This window comes from Carlito syrichta, unplaced genomic scaffold (assembly GCF_000164805.1).
Source record: "Carlito syrichta isolate Samal-C Ts95f unplaced genomic scaffold, Tarsius_syrichta-2.0.1 Scaffold308235, whole genome shotgun sequence".
Taxonomy (NCBI): Eukaryota; Metazoa; Chordata; class Mammalia; order Primates; family Tarsiidae; genus Carlito; species Carlito syrichta.
In genome coordinates, this window is record NW_007252331.1 from 658,898 (window position 1) to 671,452 (window position 12,555).

The window sequence follows — 12,555 nt, forward strand, 5'->3', positions numbered from 1 at the left end:
AATGACTGATTACAACTGGACACCATGTCTTACACTTGTAATTCCAGCACTTTGGGAGGCTAAGGCCAGAAAATTGCCTGAGCACAGGCACTTGAGACCATCCAAGGCAGTATAGTGAGATACTGTCTCTACAAAATATAAAAAAATAAAAGATTAGTCAGGAGTGGTGGTATGTACCTGTAGTCTCAGCTACTCAGGAGGATGAGGTGAAAGGATTGCCTGAGCCCTAGAGATCAAGCCTGCCATGGTCCATGATCATGCCACTGCACTCCATCCTGGACAACAGAGTCAATCTATGACAGAAAAAAAAAAAAAAAGTAAAAGATAGAAAGAAATTAGTGAATACATACCAAATTTTGGTCACTGATCTAAAGAAAAAATAAAGGCATGAATAAAATAAATAAATTTTAGATAAAGAAGTAGTTAAATATATATTGAGAAAACAATATAAGCATCATCATAACAATAAATTGGCAATATAAAATGACGAATTTTCTATAAGTGTATGAATTACCAGATCATACTGAAAAGTACCTGGAAATGGAATAAGAAATTATTAAACAAAATATATTTGCCAAAAATCTCAATACAAAATGATAACATGCCCATAAAATTTCACTGACACCTTTTACATAAAAGAAATGTCATTTTACTGTTACAAAATACTCTTGAGAGCTCAAATAAAAAAGCTAACAATCAGCATAATATTACTCTAATGCCAAAAGAAGGGAAGGTACAAAGGAGTAGAACAAATTTCAAACATAATATTGAATATAGGTTCAAAAATCCTATATAAACTATTAACAAGTTAAATTTGGCTTTATGTTTTTTAAAAATTATGAACAATACAGTTTATACAAGAAGTTCAAGAAGCATTTTAATTCAGAAATCTCCAAGTCTAATAAAATGTAGCTATTAAAACTGATACCATATATTTTAGAAGCATTCCTATTAGAATCAGAATTAAAACAAAGGTGTCTGCTATTATTGCTAGTATTCTACTATGTTTGGGAGGACCCAGATAACGCAATAAACTAAGAAAAGAGAATCAACAGGCATTGGCCTGGAAAGGAAGTAATAAAAATGTAACTATCAATAGATAAAATAATCCTGTGTATATTAAAATAGAAGAGAATCTCATGAAAATTGATGGAATAAGATAGTTTCTTGAGATTGTTGTTAACTGGACTAAAATAAAATTTTAAAAAATCAATAACATTGAGTTCTGCTTCCAACAATGGAAGAGCAGCTTTTGTTGTAATATTATTCACATAATAACTAAAAGTTCTTGAAAATATATGAAAACAACTATTTAAAGGCATGTAGAGCAAATAGGAGGAATAGAAATTGGAGTGTAGTTGATCCACGAAAGAAAGATGCAGCACTTAGGGAAAATGGAATTTGTGTGACTTTCTTTCCAAAAGGATATCCCACAGTTCAAGCTTGAGAACTCAGAACATGGAAAATGAATCTCTCAAAGTTGAGGTATGAAGAAAATTCCAGAAAAGAAAAAGTCTAAGACAGGAGAGTTCCAAAACTGGCAGATGAACTTCTCCCAAATCTCTGATTCATCTTTGTATTGCACAATCTCAAGTGATTCGAGAAAGAGAAGTTGGGAGACTGACATAAGTGAGCAGTTTTAATGCTGTCCATTGAAGGGAAAGATAATTTGAAGTTCAAGTCTATGGAAATTAGCTGCTTGCTAAAGCAAAATTAGTATAATTCAGAGGAAAACTTCAGACTTAGAGTTTCTAGAATATGACCAAAATATTTACTGGAAATTTTTAAAAAATTTCTATACACACATAAAAAAGTGAAAAAAAAAACATTAAAAGGAAACAAACCCTAAATTATGCAGATATTAGAAGTATCAAATATGGAATTTAAAGCAGTATTATAAAACACATTCAGATATTTAAAGGATAGGATGGCCATGATGTATAAACATAGAAAACAGATGAAAAATTCACACCAAAAAAAGAATAAAATAAATAAAAATTTTAAAACTGAAAAGTACATATAGGTAAGGAAAAAAAAACTGGTTTAAAGTCATGTTGATAGAGCAGAAAAGACTCAGTGACTTGAAGGTACATGACAATAGATTCCTATTTTTCTCAAAAATTGAGGAAAAAGGCGTGAGCCTCAGAGAACTAGAGGAAAATCAGCCAGTCACACATGTGATTGATATCCCAGATGTAGAGAAGATGTAAATGAAGCAGAAAACATATATGAAGAAATAATAAATAATACTCTCTCAAATTTGCTAAGAAATATAAGTTTTCAAAATTAATAAGCTCAGCAAACCCCCAAAAGAGTCAATTCAATAAAAACCACAGTTGGGCACATTATACTCATATTGTTGAAAACCAAGGATAAAAGGAAGATACTAAAAGTAGCCAGAGAAAAACAATACATTATGGCTAGGTGAACAACAGCTCTAATGACAAGTGACTTTTCATCAGAATACAATGTATAATATCTTTAAAGTATCTTAAGAAACAAGTACATGTCAGCTAGTATTCTGCATTCAACAAGCATGTCCTTCAAAAGTAAAGGGGAAACCAAGACATTTTCAAATAAATAAAAACTGAGAGCATTTTGTTGCCCAGAAAATTGCTGCATCAGAAATGTTAACTTTCATTTTTACTGACGTAATGGTAATTACACCAGATGGAAACTTAGCTCTATAGGAAGAAATGAAGAATGAGGAATAAACAACATAAAATTTGATGCAAATATGGAAATATATGTGTCTATACATATACATATATAAACAATTTATTATCATATATCTTTAAAATATAAAAACTGGGACAAAAATTATAACATTATCTTACATGAAACAATAGATAACTAGATCAAATAAAAAATATATGACAACAATAAAGAAAATCTAGAAATAGTGAGGTGCAGATATGTTGTTTCAAGTTTTGTTATTTTTTTCTGAAGTGGTATAATATTAACTCTAAATAAGTTTTAGAGAATATATATCACAAACCATTGATTAACCACTGAAATAATTATGCATTGAGGCTGAGCTAAAAAAAAAAGCTCTATATGATAAAATCCACTAACTTAATACAAAAGAAGGTAGAAACAAAATGAATAATCAAAAAGTATGTCGGACAAATACAAAGACCTAAACTCATATACCTAAACTTAACTATATCCATAATTACATTAAGTATGGTCTAATCATTCCAATTAAAGGCAGAGATTATCAGATTTGATAAAATGCAAGTAGCTTATCTACAAAACATGCACTTTAAATATAAAGACAGAGAAGATGAAACAGAGGAAAAACAAAAAACACTTGAACATTAGAAAACTGGCAGGGTGGGGTTAATATTTGTTAATATCAGATAAATTAAAGTTTAGTCTTCAAGAAAAGAAATATTAGCAGAGGCAAAGAGGAAAGGTTTATAATGATAAAAGTTTATTTCATCAGGAAGATAAAACAATTTTAATACCTCATTTTATTGCACTTTGCTTTAATGTGCCTCACAATTATTGCATTTTTTACCAAGTTAAAAGTCTGTGGCAACCCTGAGTCAAGCAAGTCTGTGGGTGCCACTTTTCTGACAGCATGTGCTCATTTCATGTCTATGTGCCACATTTTGGTAATTCTCAAAATATTTCAAACATTTTCATTATTATAATATCTGTAATCAGTGATCTTTGACATTATTATTGTAGTTGTTTTGGGTCACCACAAACCCTGACCATATAAGACAGTAAATTTAACCAATAAATTTGTATGTGCTGACTGCTCCATTGACCCTCTCCTCAGGCCTCCTTATTCCCTGAGACACAACAGTATCAAAATTAGACCAATTAATAACCCTTTGATGGCATCTAAATGTTCAAGTAAATGTAAGAAAAAGTCCAGAGTCTCTCATTTTAAATTACAAGCTAGAAATGATTAAGCTTAGTAAGGAAGACATGTTGAGAGCCAAGACAGGCTGAAAAACTAGGTCTCTTGTGCCAAGCAGTTAGCCAAGTTGTGAATTGCAAAGGAAAGCACTTGAAGGAAATTAAAAGTGTTACTTTAGTGAACACTTGAATGATAAGAAAGCAAAACAGCCTTATGACTGATATGAAGAAATGGTTTGGATAGAAGATCAAACCAGTCACAACATTCTCCTACACCAAGGCCTAATCCAGAACAAGGGATTTTCAATTCTATGAAGCTGAGAGAAGTGAAAAGTTGGAAGCTAGCAGAGGTTGATTCACAAGGTTTAAAGAAAGAAGTCATCTTTATAACATAATAGTGCAAGGGGAGGCAACAAGGACTGATGTAGAAACCACAGGATGTTATCCAGAAGATATACCCAAGATCATTGATGAAGGTGGCTACACCACACAACAGATTTTCAATATAGACAGAACAGCCTTTCCCTGGAAGAAGATGTCATTAAGACTTTCATAGCTACAGCGGAGAAGTCAATGTCTGGTTTCAAAGAAAAGGCTGACTCTCTTGTTAGGGGCTAATGCAGCTGCTGACTTAATTTGAAGCCAATGCTCACTTACCATTCTGAAAATCCTAGGATACTTAAAAATTATGCTAAATCTACTTTGTCTGTGTTCTGTAAATTGAACAACAAAGCTTGGATGGCAATACAACTGTTTAAGCATAGTTGACTAAATATTTTAAGCCCACTGTTGAGACCACATGCTCAAAAAAAAAATTTTTTTTTCAAAATGTTACCGCTCATTGGTAACATACCTGGACATCCAAGAGCTCTGGTGGAGGTGTACAAGGAGATTAATGTTGTTTTCACACCTGCTAACACAATATTCATTCTGCAGCCCATGGATCCAGGATTTATTTGACTTTCAAGACTTATTATTTAATAAATAAATACAGTTTGTAGGACTATGGATGCCATAACTAGTGATTCCTTTGTTGGATATGAGCAAAGTAAATTGAAAACCTTCTGAAAATGATTCGTCATTCTAGATGCCATCAAGAACATTTGTGACTCATGGGGGAAGGTCAAACATTAAACATTATCAACATTAAGAGGAGTTTGAAAGAAATTGATTCCAACGTTTATGGATACTTTGAGGGATTCAAGACCAATGGAGAAAGTACAAATATGGTGGAAATGGTGGGAGAACTAGAATTAGAAGCGGAGCCTGAAGATGTGACTACATTGCTCCAATCTCATGAGAAAACCTTAAGGGATGAGAAACTGTTTCTAATGGATGGGCAGGGACAGTGGTTTCTTCAGATGGAATCTACTCTTGGCGAATATGCTGTGAACATTGTTAAGTGAAAACAAAGGAGTTAGAATATTACATAAACATGGTGGATAAAGTAGTATCAGGCTTTGACAGGGTTGACTCCAGTTTTGAAAGAAATTTTGTTGTGGGCAAAATGCTATCAAACAACAGTACATTTACAGAGCAATCATTTGTTAAAGGAAAAATCAAGCGATGTGGCAAGCTTCATTGTATTATTTTTTTAAATTGCCACAGTCACCCAATCTTCAGCAACCACCACCCTCATCAGTCAGCAGTCATTAACATCAAAACTAGAACTTCCACCGGCAAAAAGATTACAGTTTTCTGAGAGATCAGGTTATTATTAGCATATTTTAGCAATGAAGTATTATTAATTAAGGTTTGTATACTGTCTTTTGACACACTGCTATCGCACACTTAATAGACTACAGAATAGTGTAAACATAACTTTTATATGCGTTGGGAATCCAAAATAATGTGTAAAAACATAGGCTGCCTTATTTAAAGAGATTTAATATAAAATACAATAACCAAAACAGTGTAATTGGCAAATGAAAATGTATATCGATAAATGAGACAGAATAGAGAGCCCAGAAATAATAAATCTACACAAATATAGTCAACTGATTTTGACAAAGTGCAAAGACAATGAAAAAATAATAATCTTTTCAACAAATGAATCAATCGTGTTCATTTGCAAAAAAAAGAACCTTACACCTTTATAAAATCCATGTCAAAATAGATTATATACTAAAATCTAAAATGCAAAACTAAAATTTCCTGAAAAAAAAATAAAAACATATGACCTTGGGTTTGGTGACATTTTTAATTTTTATTATTTTTTATTTTCTTTTATTTTAGAGATGTGGAGTACAAGTAAGGATTAACCACATAAGTAGGTGGCATGCAAGTGAAGTTTGGACTTCTAACTGTCCCTCATTCCCCCTGGTAGTGGACAAGGTACACTTTGTCTTGTCACGTGTCCCTAACACTCCTCTTTCTCTCCTTTAATAAAAGGAACAGGACCCCTTGGAGAAAGGGATGATAGCTGATTTCAGGACTGGAACAAGAAATATACAAAATGAGTATATGATAGTGTCAGAGAGTAAGGAAGTGCTAAACACACATGCTCATACACACACACACACACACATACACACACACACACACACACACACAGAGGCAATAATGAGGTTATGTCAAAGGGACAAAGAGTCAACTGAAACAGTCCCCAATGTCCATGCTAGAACAATTTGAGCATCAAATAGAGTAGCCAAAAAAATGAATATCAATGAGTACATATTTTCATTAAAATCAATCAATCAATAAGCAAATATGGAAGAAAAAAATAATCCATGCAGAAATATTTCATATAATTTTTGTAGATAACTCTTCTCTCAAGAAAGTAGATCACAATTCCTTACTCCTTAAGGGTAGACTGTACAAAGTGACTTCCTGCCAATGAGTACAGTATTAGGTGAATCTCTACCTAATTCTAAACACAGGGATTATTTCCACATATGTTTAAAACCTAGGTTTGAAATATACATTATGAGTTATTTTAGAAAAAAATACCTTCTGTATATGAATGAACTAAAAACAAAGTCAAACCATAGAATTGAAGAAGATATTTACAATACATAAAATAGAAAAAACGTAAATTTCCAGACATTTTGCTGTTTAATAAGAAAACATGAAACCTAATTAACAAATGAACTGAAATGACATGATGTCAATGATTAATTAAAAATATCTAAATGTGTGGGAGAAGCATGTAGGGATATAACATAAAATGGAATTGTTTATTATTTAATTTGGGTAACAGGCATATGGAGAGGAAAGATCAGTTTATTTTTTTGCACTTTTGTGTTATCAGTTGTGGCCTCTCCAAAAGATCATCAATAAACCTTTTAATCAATCAAGGCCAAATGTATCAGACTTACTACAGCAAGAAAGAATACCTACTTGGCAGAGTCATAGTATAACTCAGACTGAGAATACTAATATTAATAGGTTTTTGGATTAGGACTCAATTGATTTAGGTGGTTTGTTCATGATTCAGAACTTGTTTTGAGGGAAGTTTGTAACAGAATTATGGCGGGCATAGAGAGGCAATGATATTAAAGTGAGTTATAATAAGTAAACTGTTGTTTGACAAACTAGTTGTTTACCCAGATGAGCAATCTAATATTTTGTGGGATAGTCATCTGCCCAGAGAGTAAATATGTTGCCCAAAACTATTTGTGTTCAAGAATGTCAAGAAGCAATTAGTGAAGACATTTTATTGGGACAAACTAATCACCTAGGGCAATGATTTAGGGGAATAAAAAAGGTAGACTTGATGACAAAAGTGGTCTCAGTTCTCAGTCATGCTATCTAAGCCATGAGGAAACCATTCTTAGTATATGTTTTCTATAATAAAGTTTTTTCTAAAAGTAGGCAGCTCACAAAGGAAGTAATAAGCATCAAAGACCAACATACATATTAATAAATACCTTCCTTAATAGTCAGGAAAAATTATCTAGATATTATTTAATACCAATTAAATTAGAAGACTCAAAATTCTGACACTATTGAGATTTGACAAGGATAAAACTGATATCTCACGCAATGCTAGTGGGTGAGTAAAATGGCAATTTTAGAAGACAAATTGTCAATATCTAAATACATATCATATAAACTGTGATTCAGTTATGCTGACTTGTAAACATATACCCCAAGAAAAATTAGTGTACATATTCACTACCAGAGATATGCATGAAAATACTCATTGCAGCAGTGTCCTTAGTTAAAAGAATAATTACGTATTCTCATAATTCATACAGCAATAAAAACTAGATTAATGTATGTGAACATGAATAGATTTCAGAAATATAATACAGTTGAACCTTGAACAACACAAGTTGAACCATGTAGGTCCACTTACATCCAAATTTTCTTCTGCCTCTGCCACCCCTGAGACAGTAAAATCAACCCTTCCTTTCCTCCTCCTCAGTCTACTCAAGGTGAAGGCAAAGATGAAGACCTTCATAATGTTCCACTTCCACTTAATGTATAGTAAGTATACTTTCTCTTCCTCACGATTTCCTTTTTAACATTTTTATTTTCTCTGGTTTAGTTTATTGTGAAAACACAGTATATAATGCCTATAACATGGAAAATATGTGTTAATCAACTGTTTATATCATTGGATAAAGCATCCAGAAAACAATAGGCTACTAATACACATACTATGGCAGTATTAATATACATTTTCAAAACAATGAAAAGCAATGCTTTGTTTCTGGATACATAAGTGACAAAATAATAAAAATATGAACAAGAAAAGCACACACTGTATTGAGATAGTGTTTATCTCTGAGTAAAGGAGGTAAGATAATGCAATTGCAAAGAGGAACAGAGAAGACTTCATCGTCTTCCATAATGTTATATAGCTTTTCTTTCTTTAAGGAAGCAAAATAAAATCTGAAGCAGAAGCAATAAAATGTTATCTCCAAGCCAGGCTCGGTGGCTCAGTCTGTAATCCCGCGCCTTTGGGAGGCTGAGGTGAGTGGATTGCCTGAGCCCGCAGGTTCGAGACCCGCCTGGCAGCGAGACCTCATCTCTACAATAAATCAGAATCTCAGCCGGGCGTGGTAGCGCATGCCTGTAATTCTGGCTACTTGGAAGGCTGAGGCGGAAGGATCGTCGGAGCCCAGCAGGTCGAGGCTGCGGTGGCCGGGAGTGGCCACTGCACTCCAGTGTGGGCGACAGAGTGAGACTCCAACTCAAAATAATAATAATAATAATAATGTTATCTCCACTCTGAGTGGCAGGTACTTGCATATTTGAGATTTTATTATGTGTATTTTCCCATAGTTTTAAAATGTATCAACTTTAATTAAGCAGGTATTGAGGTCTAATGTTGTTTACGGATATCAATAGTTCCTGAATTACTTGTGGAAAATACTGTTCTTTCCATTGTACCCTTGAATTATTATTAAGAAGCATTTGTCCATATATACGTGGTTATGTTTCCCCACACTGTTCTTTTTTTCATGGACTTATGCGCTTATCCTATCACCAATGCCATACTGTTTCAATTATTATGGTTTTATAGTAAATCAAAATTAAGTAGTATTATGCTTCCAATTTTATTTTTATTTTTTCAAAATTGTTTTGGATTTTCTTGCTCCTTTGCATTTTCATATGCAATGCTTTTATCCTCTTATTTTAGGATTAGTTTGTCAATTCTTTCAAAAATCCTACTGGGATTTTCATTAGCATTATTTTTTAAACTTTTCATTATTATTTTATTTTAAAGATCTGGAGTACAATTCAGGATTAGGTACATAAGTGGTCAATGTACTGGTGAAGTTTGGGCCTCCATTGGTCCTCACTTTGCCTCGTTCAGGATCAGTTACTGTTATTGATATTATGTGTCCTCCTCCCTTTTCCTTGGCAGTTTCCTGCTACTGCCAACCCCTTTCTTGTAGTATTATGATTTTGAATCTATATATTAATTTGGGAAGAATTGACACCTTAGTAATATCAAGACTTCTAATTAATTGACATAACAAACTATAATTCTCCATTTATTTAAGACTTCTTTGTCTTTTTATGAGTATTTCATAGTTTTTAACATATAGAATTTGAACATATTTTGGTAGCTGTATGTACCGCTCTTTTGTGTTTGGGGGAATATTGTAATTTTTTGTTTTTATTTCAAGTTGTCTATTGCTAGAATATAGAAACACACAGTCAACCCTCAGCATCCCTGAGGGATTGGTTCCAGGAACCCACCCACCCCCAACTCTCCTGAGGTTAGCAAAATCACACATACTCAAGTCATGCATTGGAACTGGGGAAGTCAATACATATAGTTGACCCTCCATATCAGCAAGTTGGTGGCAGAAGCAGAACCCATGGAGACAGAGAGCTTTTTATTGGAAAAAATTAACATATTTTCTTATTGAAATAGATCCACACAGTTTAAAACTGTGTTGTTCAAGGGTTAGTTGCAATTGGTTCTTTTGATATCATTTTTGTATCCAGAAACCTTGCTCAAAAAACTTGTTAGGAGCTTTTTAGTAGAATCGAGAATTTTTTATGTAAGCAATTATACCACTTATAGAGTTTTGCTACTTCCTTTACAATCTTGATGCCTTTTATGTACTCTCCTTGCTTTTTCCCACTAGCTACAGCCTAATATGATGTGGATTAGGACTGATGAGAGTGGACATTCTTGGCTTTTTCCTGATGTTAAGAGGAAAGCATTCAGTCTTTCACCTTAAGTGTGTTATTAGCTAAGGAAATTTTTTAGATTCCTTTACCAGGTTGAGGAAGTTTCCTTCTATTCCTACTTTGTGGAGATAACCAGGAATTTCATCATAAGTTTAATACCTTTTGTTATGTTTGTTTTCAAGAGCTTTTTCTGCATCTATTTATATCATTCGATTTTTCTTCTTCAATGTATTAAATTGAGCCATTTCATTGATTAACTTTAAAATGTTGCCTCAACCTTGAATTAATGAGGCAAACTTAATTTGGTCATTGCATTATCCTTTTCATATAGGACTGGATTTGATTTTCTAATATTTTGTTGAGGATTTGTGTGTGTCTTTTCATGAGGCATGTTAGTTTATATCTTATTTTCTGACACTGTCTTTTTCTTCTTATGTTTTTGGAATGCTGATGGTCTCAAAAATTGAATTGAAAAGTATTTCCTATTTTTCTAATTTTTTTGAAAATTGACAATTTAAAAGGAATTTATTGAGAATTTTCAGTATCTAAAATAATCTAGACAGATACCATTATTCTGAACTTTTTTAAAGAAGTATTTCCAAGCAGAAGGGACTGTATATTAAACATGATCAAAATTAAAACCAGTTATTTCAAAATAGAGAATGTTAAGTGAGTACACATAAGATATCTGATACTGGATATAGACATGCTACAATATTAAGAAAATTTATAACATTTAAAAAACAAACATAATTCTTAAACTGTAAAAGTAATTGGTGCATACTGATGCAGAGTAGTCAACACTGAAGTTCTGGTGATATTTCTTTCAACACAAATTTAATATCTCTCAGTCACATGTAAATTTAATTCAGCATGAGTGAGTTATACAGAAGATGTTACGTATATGAAATTAGCTTTAGCAAACATATGCCAAGAACCCTTTGAAGATAGTTGCAGAAGGATGTCCAGACTTCAGATACAAAACTGACAATCTTGTGATTATCAAAAACTATTCTTGTGTTTGTATGACCCTAGATGCTCTAAATAAACTAATACTTATTTACATGTCTGAAGCATTATGTAATATGTTTGTTTTGATTTCTTTCAGATAGGCAACTCTTTCATTTGTGAGAAAATCGCAAAATTTGCAAACATAAAACACTATTCTTTACCGAATACTTTTACAGAAGTAATTTCATTTCTACAGTTACTTTTGCAGCTGGTAGTTGTTGCTTCTGGTGATTTAACAGGAGGCTGGCTCAAGCCAAGCTGCTGATTGAAGGGACACAGTGAGGAAAAGAGGAACACGGCATAAAAGTGAAACTAGATTTCTTAATTAACACTCAAATTTTGCTGAATGTCAAATTAAGCCTGAGAAATATTTATGGTTTTGAGGCACCAGAAAAACTTAGTCAGTGTTTCTTTGATCTGGATATCTAGAAAGAAAAAAAATGGTACTAATAATATCTATAACTTAGAGATAAATGCAACAAGAATATGAGTCTTAAAATGCATGCCTACATTCATCAGATGTAGCCCACAACTGGTATGTAATCAGTGCTCAATAAATGTTGTTTTTGGCAGTAATATTATGATATAAAGAATCATGTTCATATATACTAGATTATATATCATATCCAAGAAGACTCTTCTCTGAAATTTTAATGTATAAACTACAGACCTATCAAGTCAAATAGTATCACTGAAAACAAAGTAAATCAGTTTAACCCATTCATATCCCACATTAACAGTTGTCATTGCTCTTTCCTCGAGGGGGATCACATTCCATTCCTGGCTAATTTTCTTCTTTATTTTTTTAATCTGATTAATACATTTCCATTTTTATTAGGGCTAATAGATAGCTGATCTAATTTGAAGCTTATAAATTATACAGTTATATGTGAATTGATTATAGCACATAACTCTAATAGACTGGCAATCTTTTCAGAGATTAGAAGTGCTTCTTAGTTCCCTTTCTATGGATGATTAATTTTCAGTGGTTATCAACTCTCAAAATGAAAATTAAGCAATACATATTTGCTTTGTGGATGACCAGTTTTATTAAAGTAGTAGAGTTGATGCAAT